Source organism: Lepidothrix coronata, unplaced genomic scaffold (assembly GCF_001604755.1).
Source record: "Lepidothrix coronata isolate B3197 unplaced genomic scaffold, Lepidothrix_coronata-1.0 Scaffold164, whole genome shotgun sequence".
Lineage (NCBI taxonomy): Eukaryota > Metazoa > Chordata > Aves > Passeriformes > Pipridae > Lepidothrix > Lepidothrix coronata.
In genome coordinates, this window is record NW_016690344.1 from 603,937 (window position 1) to 615,986 (window position 12,050).

At 37.4% G+C, this 12,050-nt stretch overlaps 1 long non-coding RNA gene across 7 annotated transcripts in view; it reads left to right on the forward strand.

Moving 5' to 3' along the window:
* The window catches only part of LOC108504452, a 17,671-nt gene extending 8,509 nt beyond the window's left edge, over positions 1–9,162 (forward strand). For 4 of the 7 annotated variants that reach the window (XR_001877108.1, XR_001877112.1, XR_001877111.1 and 1 more), the window contains exons 5-7: positions 2,334–2,410; positions 6,786–6,857; positions 8,680–9,162. This is a non-coding gene — a long non-coding RNA (uncharacterized LOC108504452). The remainder of the gene's footprint in view (positions 1–2,333; positions 2,411–6,785; positions 6,858–8,679) is intronic. The other 3 variants (XR_001877109.1, XR_001877110.1, XR_001877114.1) reach the window with 2 other exon arrangements.
* Positions 9,163–12,050: the final 2,888 nt, after the last annotated feature.

The window sequence follows — 12,050 nt, forward strand, 5'->3', positions numbered from 1 at the left end:
AGCTGCATTTTATATTACAGCAGGTGTCAGATGCAGTCATCTCAATAAAGTCCACATAATACTCTGAAAAATAACAAAAGCTTTTCTTTGAATGTGGGTACTAATTTCTGCTAGGTGTCATATGAGCTCTGATACTTCTTATTGGCGTTAACAAGAGCACTGCAGCACTCAAACATGCTTTTTGCTTAGGATGAATTGATACTGTAAAGCACTTACTAGTCAGCCTTGGCAGATGTCAGTAGTTAATACTAGTGTTGCAGAGGTTGGTATATAATGCAAAGAGTCTTATGTAAATACTTTTAGATGATGGGCTGGTTTTGAGAATGAGTGTGAGCCATGCGTCGACTTACTTAATGAAAGCTGAATAGACAACAGCAGAATAACTGCACTTCCTTTAACTTCTGTCTTAAGTCCTCTGCAAGTAAAGGCCATATGGGAAGGCAGTAAACTAGGTGAATAAAAATATTAAACTTGATAAGCACTTCATGCGTTCATATTATTTTCCTAATTCAATGGAAGCAGCAAGTTTGAGTTACTGAAATGATTGATGAGAAAGGTGTTTCCTAAGCCTTGAAACTGAGGTTCCCTAAAGATTATATCTTCAGAATAGCCTGCATGTGGTGAAACTACAATCTATAGACATTTGATGGTCATCTGACTTCCTAAATAAAAGACGGAATTCTATGATTCCAAGAGGATTGTGTTTTAAAATATTGATGAATCATTAAAATAAATGCTTAAGTGGGAAGCATGCACAGAAGCCCTTGAATACAAGGAATTGTGATGACATTGAAGTGGAGTTGCAGACACAATGGGTAGGGTGAAAAGCAGAGGCAGGAAAACCTGCCCAGCTGGTTGTGCTTGGCCTAACATGCAACAGAGATGTTTCCCAAGATTGCCATGTACCCTGAGAAGCAGTAAGATAGGAGATGCTTCAGTTCAGAATAGCAGGGTCAGGTCTTGGGGGGCTTGCTGCTTCTCCTGAAGGGGATAGGAGGTACCTGGTCCAAACACAGAGAAGGGCTTCAGCAATGAATGATGCAGGAGAGACAAGCATGTACTAGCAAAACAAAGGAAATTTGACAGATGATGAAATCATCCAACATCTGAGTCTCCTGCAAGAGCAACAAGCTACTTAATGAACTACTGTCTAGTGCCATATACCTTTCCCTCACATCGTCTCCCCTGAGAAAAGGTAGTCCTAAACACCAGGCTGCCTTTGTCTTTTACACAGAAGTCTAAGGAGAATTGCAGAGGTTATATAAATAATAAACACAACTTAATGTTATAAATATTTTATTTTTAAAATGTAAAAACCAGTCAGCTGAATAAAACTGAACAACAAGTTCCAGCATGTTACCCTAGCAACTCTAAGAAAAAGGCAATCACAGATTATGAAGTATTATTTAATGTTTTGCAGAACTGCAAAATAAAGTATAATCTTATCATATTACATACTGAATATACTAATAGGTAGGAGGAGCCTGATTTTGGTCTGAAGTCTAGATGCAATAAGTGACTTGTAAAAAATAAATGTAAGTAAATTAGAGTAATATATTCACATTAAGAATACATGCATTTCTGGTTTAACATACACATATTGTTCAAGAAGAAGTTTCTAAATACAATACTAAACATATATAATCCATATTAGCCTCTAAACCTGGTCAAAAACAGATACAGAAACCAAATAGAGGTACAGAGATAAAAATGAAGGAGAAATAATTTCTTGGCTAATCTGGCATCTGGGGAGCAGAGGGCTGTCTATGAGAGAACTGCTTTAGCTCTCACACATCAGGTTACCTCTAAGGAAAAGACCTATGAAAAGGCCTGATAACAAAAGCCCAATTACAAAAGCTGAAGGCATGATTGCCATTGTATAAATGAATTTACTAATTTACCCCATTTATTCCACATAGCCTCTTTCTGAAACCTTTTAATATGAAAGCAGCCCAGCTCAACTTGGAAAGCTCTTAGGAGTTCTGTGAAAGGCTGGGAAGGTAAACAAAAGGTTAAGTTAACTGCAAGAACTGTCAACCTAGTCATCCTTTAGTTGTCTCTCTTTTAGCACAAAAGGCATGAGGAGACCACCACTGTACTACATTGCTTCTGCAATATTGTTTTCCCATGTCTTAAATTTCTGATCTTGGGATGTGCTCCTGTCCATGTGATACAGAGCTAGGTATTAAAGAATAAAACCTGCTCTTGCTGGTAGACATTCTAATTTTTTTTCATTTTAGGAGTGAAGGTAAGGGACAGTTATCAGCAAGTAGAGGTGCTGTTGTAAAAAGTAACTACCAGTAGTGTCACTCAAAATGTATTACCCTTTGCAGATTACAAAAACCTAGTAACTCCCCCTTGTGTTGTCTCCGAAGGATTCTTTGGAAGAAGGCATCTAACAGTTCCTGTGGTAATGACTGTTACTGCCCTATATATGACAAGAGTTTTATGTGTGTGTAATTTTCCTCGATTATTATAAAAAAATGAATGTGTCTAGGATAATTTTGTATGTCACTTACTGTGAAAATTGTTTTGGTGGCAAGCAAAATCCACTACTCCGTGTCCTACACTTCTTGATATTAGGGCTTACATGAAACTTACTGCACTCTCCTTTCTCCATGGTTACTGCTACTTCTTCCCCTCCATTTTTGCTTTTGGATTACAGAGATGTGATTTCACAGTACAAGCAGCACAGATGTCAGCTGAAGGTCTGTATCTGCCAGGTGTCTGCATAAGAGCTGAGCCAATGTATGCAGCTGAGCACAGCTCACTTTCTCACATAGGTGTTCAGCACCATTTCTCTGAATCACAGCCTTGCATAACCTTTGGAAGTACCTCTGGGAAATTTTAGAATGTACTCAAAACACAATACTTTGGCAGGCAGAAGTCAGAGGAAGTCTTGCTCTGAATTCATTGTGAATGCTCAGAAAAAAGAAGTACTTCCTGCATTTGCTGCTGTGGTTGCAAAGGATGGGCTTAATGATGTAAAACATTGGGAAAGTATAGGCCCTATATGAATATATCACCTATAAATATAAACATATATAAATAATCACCTATACTCAAAGAAAGGTGGTGGGAGATCACTTGGGTTTGCTGACAGACTCCGGTAGAGAGAGGAAGATGAATCTTTAAAGCCAACGAGGAAGTCATGTAGTCCTATAATAACTAGGAGCGAATAACTGATTTTTGTAGTTTGGGAGCGGAGGATTGTGTCATTCTGATCTCTGTGGAACTGTCTTCCACTTGATAGGACTCAAAAGCATCCAACACCTCCTTTCTGAAAGTTGAGCTTCACAAATTGGGTCTCCTGAGGAGAGAAGTGGTGTGATCCAATATATGCACCATCCTGTGATGGTACCACAGGGAGATAGATGAACTTTGCTGTAGATACGGCAGTTACACACCAGTAGACAATGCAGATTACAAGTTATTCCAGCCTAATGCTGCTGGTCCCCATGTGCAAACAAATGCAAGAGGTAGGAGACTGGGAACCTGGGGGAAAGAAATCTGAGGAAGAAAGAAACCAGGTGATGGCTTACATAGGAAGCAGGTTGGGAAAGAAGAGATTTGGACCTCATAGGACCAAGACCTTGAAATATGTCAGGGAACAAAGGAAGATAGGAATGCGAGAGAGGAAGTTCTGAGCATGGTGCCTACTGTGACTGACACTTTCAGGGACCACAAATGGAGCCAAAGCCTTATGTCTGAGAAGGCCTTGTGCTTCTCAGATAGTTTTCTAGGCAACATTATTTCATTGTCTTCATGAAACATTAGAACTGACTACAATGCTGTAGGTTCAACAAACTGGGGAGATTTGGGGAGGAATGTTGTTCTCTAGAGTAACTTCACAAGATCAGCTTACAGAAAGGGATGGGGAGTGGGAGGAAAAAAAACCACATGAGAAACAAGAACTGAAAATTCCCAGAGCATTTCACCAAACAGTATAGCTATCAGGAAGATCGTTTTTTGCATAAGGGAATGGCAAGATCCCAAGGGTGTCAGCAGTGCTGTACATTATACAGGGACAAGTTCATCCATTACCGGCACTGTGAAGAACTGAGTTATGCAGTCTAATGGTGGAGAATTTAATTCCTAGATCCAAGCCTCTGGGAGTGAAAAAATGGTTCTTGTTGCCCAATATGAAAGATGTATCTTCTTTGTGAGCTCACTTCTTTGCTTTCGTTGAAGGAGAAAATAAAAAGATTTTCATAAAAATGAGGAGTAAACATTTGACAATGTATCTGTGGACATAGTTTCATTTTACTTTGGCTGTGCCATGAAAGACCATGAAATATCTTCATCTGGCCTTTCATTAAACTACATTATCTTTAAACATATATCAAGGCAAGTAAAGAGTTTGTAATATTAAAAATATTTTAAAAGACTTTGCAGGTAATGTCTATGTGAAGGTTCAAGCAATCATTCAAGGCCAGAGTACTTGAAGAACTGAGGAACTGTTAAATTACTATGATCTTAAAAAATGATTACTGTAATACTTTGGAGAATACATTTTCCATAACAAATATAGAACATATTTTCTAATTTCTATTATGGTTATCAAGGTCATTCAGTGATAGAATGCAAAATCTTTTCTTTTTCTCATTCAGATACTGTCAGGTGCATAAATTCTATAGCTAATATAGAAACACATTTAAAAATTGGAATTTATTAATGAAGAGATTATGTCTTTGCCCAATATCATACAATAATTTTTATCTTCTGAATGGAATTTAACAATACACAGACTCTGGCTGGCTTTATTCCACTAATACATGCTATTTGCAAAAGTGTGTTGCCTTATATGTTAAACGCAGTGCACACACAATTACCCTAGCATTCCTTGAAAATTAATTTCAAATACACATTTATTGTAAGTGCTTTGGGGCAAGAACCTTCTTTTGTTATTAAACAATACAAATGGGATCTTGGCCCATAATTGGGGCTCCTAAGCACTGTGAATTCTTTCACCAGTGTCTCACATTCTCTTTCTCACTCTCTTTGTCCCTCTGCAGATTATGCCAGTGTTTACAAAGGTTGGGATCCTTTGCATCCTCATCAGTTTTTACATTTGCCCAAGAATCAGATTCAGTTTAGCCTAGCATTGTTCACAAAGATAAAAGGGTGACAGATCCTGACACATTTGTGCTTTTGAAAAGTGGAAAAGCTGATTTAATGCATAAACCCTATAGTAAAGCTGTCTCCAAGGTGAAATTGCACCAGTCTTGGAATAAAAAGTGGAAGAAGACAGATACTTAAACTACATACAGTGATGTGCTTGAGCACTCTTTCTTATAGTATAACTAGAAAATGCTGTAATTGCCTTATTTTCCAGTTTTTAACTACTGAAACTTGGCTGATTTCTTTGTGATCAAAGACACCTAAGACACCTGATTTATGTCTTAGGTAATAGTCAATCTTCTTCACATGTGTGGGCTTCAATCACTATTATTTCAAACTATAATACCGGGCAAGATATATTACTGAATGCTTATTTTACAGTTTCATTACTGGAACAAACATACATGTGAGCCATGCATTAGTCACTGAATTACTAGACCTTAGTGGTTGATTTATACATGACAGATCAGTATGTTCTATCATAAATAAATTATTTAATTTACCAAAGTATTGATAATTCTTTGTGAATTCAATGACAGTGATTTAGTAAAACTAGAAAGAAATGTGAAATTATTAAAGACATACAAAGAGCCAGAACTGACAAATTACAAGTCTCTTTCTAAGGGCGGATACTTTAGCCTGCAGTTGAAAAGAGCTTTGCCACTGAAAGAGCATTGTGACCATAATGGTTGTTCCCCAAACAGGAGTGGTATAGCTACAACTATTCAGTCACAGGTTCTTAGGTTGTTTGTATAGTATAAAGCCAGTGGAAACCATTTCAAATCTCTAACTGGACCTCCCACATAACATATATCTAAGATTTTCCTGGAACTAATTCCTTTAGGAATTAGAGTATGTTTGAGAAAACATGCTAGTCTTGATTATGACATTTACAGAGATAAAAAATCTACCACAGTGCTGAATATGATGTTTCAATTAGTATCATAACAATGAAAAAAAATGAGTCCTCTATTTTAGATTTGTGTAACCTTTAATTTAAACCACTGAGTGGCTTAAATCAATTACACATTGATTTGTCCAAAATGGAGACATGGATGAAACTTCATCTTTCTTTAGTAAAAACCTTATAGAACTTGGAAAAATCATTATTTAACTTGCTTTCTGAGCTTTTCTACTGACGGAATGTAGTGTGCAGAAAGCATATGAATTTACAGTGCTTGAGCTCATCAGCTCTGGCTTGCCAGGCACACCCATCTGACATAGGTAAGACACAAACTACCTCACGTTAAAGACAGTTTTAGTGCAATATACATGAGATTTCTAAATTTAACTTTGATATGAAACAAACTGCCTCTAAAAAAGGTTGAGCCACCAGCAATGGAAAAAACCTTCTCCTTTTATTCAATACTCTTATATACATGTGCATGCAGATCACATGAGGCTGCAGTTATAATTGTCATATATGCATCAGGGCAGGCTAAACTTTATATTCTCTGAGGTATTCAGGCTTTATGCTACTGGTCTGGTAAGGGAGCAGAATTATATTATTTGAGTTACAGTCTGCATTGCACATAGGTTATAGCTGTAGTTATGATTGTTCCTAATGCTCATGTGTTGACTTCAAATGAATTATGGTGGATAAAAAAGTTGTCAGGGAAGGAAAACAGTTGATGGCAACATCTTTTTCCGTTCATTATTAATAGAAAGACATCAATGGAATCCTCACTTTCAAGAAAATCACAATTAGAGGCTGGAAAAAGATTAAAGAGATACAGGTACAGCAGAATGTCAAGGGAATCTTGCTATTATTTTGTCTCCTGGGACATGTTACACAGAATTAGTAGCCTAGTTATGGATTTGGACTGTAGAACCACTGACAGGCTTGTGACTGAATGCAAGATAAGCAGAGCTCGTGGTTCCACATTGAAAATCTGTATTCTGTTGCTAAAGAGCAGAGCTGATAAGGACAACTGATTGTAGTGGGCTGACCCTGGCTGGACACCAGATACCCACTAAAGCCACTCTATCACTCCCTTCTGTAACTGGACAGAGAAGAGAAAATATAATGTGGGATTTGTGAGTTGAGATGAGGACCGGGAGACATCACTCACCAATTACAGTCATAGGCAAAACAGACTCAAAGTGGGCATATTAATTAACTTTATTACTAACTGAATCAGAGGAGTATAATGAGAAGTAAAAGAAATCTTAAAAACACTTTCCCCCACCCCTCCCTCCTTCCCAAGTTCTACCTCCTCCCCCCAGCAGCACAGGGAGACAGGGAATGGGGGTTACACTCAGTCCATCACAGATTGTTTTGGCTGCTGCTCAGAGTCCTTCCCCTGCTCCCCATGGGGTCCCTCCCAGGGAGACAGTCCTTCATGAACTTCTCCAGCGTGAGTCCATCCCACAGGCAACAAACTGCTCCACAAAAATCTCCACAAACTGCTGCAACGTGAGTCACTTTTCCACACGGTGCAGTCCCTTCAGGTACAGCCTGCTCCAGTGTGGCCCCCTGACAAGGCCACAAATCCTAGCAGGAAAACCTGCTCCAGTGTGGGCTCCTCTCTCCATGGGTCAGCTGGTCCCTGCCAGGACCTTGCTGCAGCATGGGCTTCCCGTGGGGTCACAACCTCCTTTGGGCATCCACCTGCTCTGGTGTGAGTCTTCTCAATGGGCTGCAGGTGGATCCTTGCACACCCATGGACCTCCATGGACTGGAGGAGAACAGCTCCTCACCATGGTCTGCACCATGGGCTTCAGGGGAACCTCAGCTCTGCCACCTGGAGCACCTCCTGCCCCTCCATCTCCACCAGCCTTGGTGTCTGCAGAGTTGTCCACATGTTCTCACTCTGCTCTTCTCTGGCTGCCATTTTCATCTGCCCAATAACTTTTTTTTCCCTTCTTAAATATGTTATCACAGAGGTGTTACTATCAGTCCTGATTAGCTCAGCCTTCGCCAGCAGCAGGTCTGTCCTGGAGCTGGCTGGAATTGGCTCTGCGGGACATGGGGGAAGCTTCCAGCAGCTTCTCACAAAATCCACCCCTGTAGCCCCTCTGCTACCAAAACCTGGCTGCAAACCCCCAATATCTTACAGAAGATATTCTCTTTCTTTAATTCAAATAAGATGATGTTGTATCTTTAATTCAAATAAGATGATGTTCTTTGCTTTAATTAATTGAAAAGTTTTGTCCTGACCTTCTTTATACAGAACCTTGAGTGAACAATTTTGGATGTCTAAGATCTCTTCTTTGAGACAGCGGTCTATCTTGTATTCTTCTTGTGCTTTATTTTCATGATTTGGAGAATGTTTGAATTCTCAGATTAAGGCTATATCAAGAGTAATTGTTTAAAATGTTCCTACATATTGACATTCTTTTAATTCCATCAATCTTCCCCATGTTTATCCTGATTAGGATTTCTCTTATCTGACACTCAAAAAAAAGAGATTGAAGGGTAATGTGGTGTTAACACACTTATAATCTATTAACTGTAGCATTTAGGCCTCAAACAAATGTCTGCGTAGGTCTTGGAAGAAATAAAAAGCAAAATGGTGCTGTGCAAACTAATTCTTCGTTTTGTCGTAATATTTCCAGAATTGCTGTCATGAAGCTTTCAACATGAAGCTTGACATTCAAATTGAAATCTCAAACTGCTACTGATATTGGAGAGGAAACAGAAAAGGATTAGAAGAAGAAATAGTGGAGAATTTTTTCACTAAATCTATTCTGGATTATATTATGTACTTGGGTCTTGTGGTAGTGATATGTTTAATGCAAATTGACACAATAATGAACTTTGCTTAACTTTGCTGAGCAGATATTATAGTACTCTGAATTTCATTGATATCTATATATCCCTATTTAAATTCCATAATTTCACATAATAAAATATATTTCTATCAAGTGTGTTGCACAATTAATCTTAGATACTTTAGCTACAGTTTGTCTTAGTTAAGAATTTCAAGAAGGGTTACTTCTTGCAGTCTTGGGTGTCTCCCATTTTTTCATGTTAATTTTGGGACTTCTTTAAAATGGGATTGATTTTCAGAGGTGGAAGTACTCACCTGCTTTCTGTAGGGCACATATTTCAGAGGTTTCTTTTTCTGGTGTTCAAGCACAGAGATGCTCAAAATTTTCATTTGTTTTTGAAAAATCTTGATGATACCACATGTTCATATTTTAAAGCACACAAAATTTTCTGAGCTAACATACAACAAATTGTAGAGAGGGGCTGGATAGATCAGGAACTTGTAAGTGAATTCTCAGTATTTTGGAAGTGTTGAGAGGATAAAGGCTAAAAAACTGTGTCCTGTAATTATCAGATTACTTTCCTGGTGAATATGTTGCAGAAATTATTTTATTTTTGCATTTAATTATTTTTTTAAAAAAATCTGTATTCTGTGAGCTTATGTTAGAAGGGGCTGAACCTCTCTAAATCATTGAAGCACATGAGTAATTCCACTTACATTAACAATACTTTTTCAGCATCTGCTTAGATTTATATACATGCTTAAGTACTCTGTTGGGAATTAAGTGATATGGGTTTGGATAGCCTGATATTGTTATTTCTGTTGTCACTAAATATACATAAATTGAAAGTACAAAACCCTATCAATAATATCTGTGTTGCTCTACTCCCGTTTGTTTCAGAATAATGAAGTTTTCCTCTTTGAAAAATTATTTATTTTATTCCCTTACCAGCATCATAGTACATTATATTAGTCCTTGATTTAAAGTATTCCTGAATACTTTCTGAAAATGAAAACCAAATATATGCTATCTATTTGTTCCCTGATTATGTATAACCTGAAAGAAATTCAGAAGGTAGTGAAGCATGACCTTTCATTCCTGAGGCAATATTGTCTATCCTTCATCAAGCTGTGCTTTTCTAAATGGTACCCATTTAATGTCCAAAAATGCTTTTTAAGATTCCCTCCTCCCAAAAGGCATCAAAACTAAATGGTCTGTAATTTCCTGAAGTGTTCCTGGAGTCCATCTTCAATAATGACATTATGTTGGCCATTTTCCAGCCATCAGGTCTTTTTCTGAATAGAACAACTTTGTAAAATGTCTGCAAAACTTGAAATAATAACACCTCTGCTTTTTTTTCCTTTTTTAAAAAGAAATATTAAATACTGTTAGCTGTTTATTAGTGGAATGCTGTTATTAAATGTCAATATATTATTATAACATATTATAGATGAATTATTTGTTTTTCTTTCCCAAAACCACTTAATCTAGAAAATACTCATTTGAGGTATTTAATTTGCCTATAGTAAATGTCCTTAAAGTGAGGTATTGTTTTATAAATAGCAGAAGAGCTATAAAAAATCCAACAAGAAAATGAACAATAATACAAAAGAGCTAAATAATTTCGTTTAATGCATTATCTTTTAAACTGAAAGACAGTGTTCATGGAACAGAAGGAAAACTAGCAGAAAGTTAGAGCTATCCTTCCTATTTAATATGTATTAATTTCTTTTTAAGTGGTTCAAAACTAAGATACAAAATAAATAGGAGAAAAATTAGATGTAGGACATGTACAACAATACTGCTCAAAAAGGTGGATATTAGAAATGCTTCTAGTACACTTGTAGATGTCACAGCCTGTATTCTCTATGTACACAGGGCAAAAGCCAATAGCTTGCTAACACAGGCCCTGAATGGTCATCGCACAGGAGTTTAAGCCTAACTGTTCTATGCCCATATAACAAAACAGTGGTTACTGCCCCACAGAACCCACATTTGAAATATCGGAAGGGAGAAAAATCTGGTTATTGCAAAAAGAGGACACAGGACAAGAGTTAATCACTGCTGTCAATCACTAGCAGTCGCTATGGAACTACTTTTGAGGGCTCCTCATTAAGTCAGTGCTAACTGACTGACCACATACATCCTCCTGTCTGAACCAAGTGCAAGGTAAAATACCTCATGTGAAAACTGCTTTTCATCAAAACAAGGCAAATATGGTCAATTGCTACAGCTCAGTCGATGCTCAGCACTTTGGTAAGAGGTGGTACTGCAAGTTGTTTAAGCCTTGTGTTTTGATTAGTAATTTTTGTGAAGTTTTTGGTGGTTTGTTCAATACATTCCTCCAGCACTTCATTTGCAATACAAATTTTTCATTTTAAATAATTCATACTTAATTACAGTAGTTGTCAGTTTGTGTGGTCCTTTTCATTCTTGAAATGCTTTAGAAGCATTAATTCCCACAAAGTTTTGAGAAGCAATTAAGTATTAATGTTCCATTTTTACAAACAAAAACCAGAAAATACAGAGGTTGGGCAAACATTTCAGAACATCAACTGTAAAATTAGGCACTGACTAGATAGAGACATGATCTAATTTTCAGAGGCACTGAAGACATTTGCATATTCAGAATGGAAACTTTTGTCCTAATAGCTAAATTCATAAAGAATCTTGGATACCATATTACTGAGCATTACAAGTTTTTAACTACTCAAGATCAAGATATGGGAGGAGTTCATTAACTCAGAATGTTTACAGCAGGTGAGCAAGAAGCTGCCTAAACTAACACAAAAGAAAGACTGATTTCCAGATTCTCACAATTCCAGCTGTATAAATAACCCTTTACAAACTTCCCTCCATGTGGGCTGAAGAACTCCACATCCTTTTCTGGCATGAACTGCTTAAGTCATTTCTGAAGAAAAAGGAGATTGAGAGAACTGGGGATTGTATGATCTATTTCCTCACAAGACCAGGCAAATTTTAGGACTGCTATTTAACAGCTCCAACAACCAATGTAGGATTTGTGTCCCAAGAAGAGATTTCAGCTTAACAATGAAGCCGTTGAGAGCTGTGGTTTTGACCTTGCTTTTGGTTTTGACCTTGCTTTTTCTCTCATCCTGAGGAGAAAACTGAACCTGGGAGAAATACTGTGATCACCAGAGTATGGTACAAAAAGTAGGTCAGTATGTGCCTTTATTTTAAATAAAGTAAATATC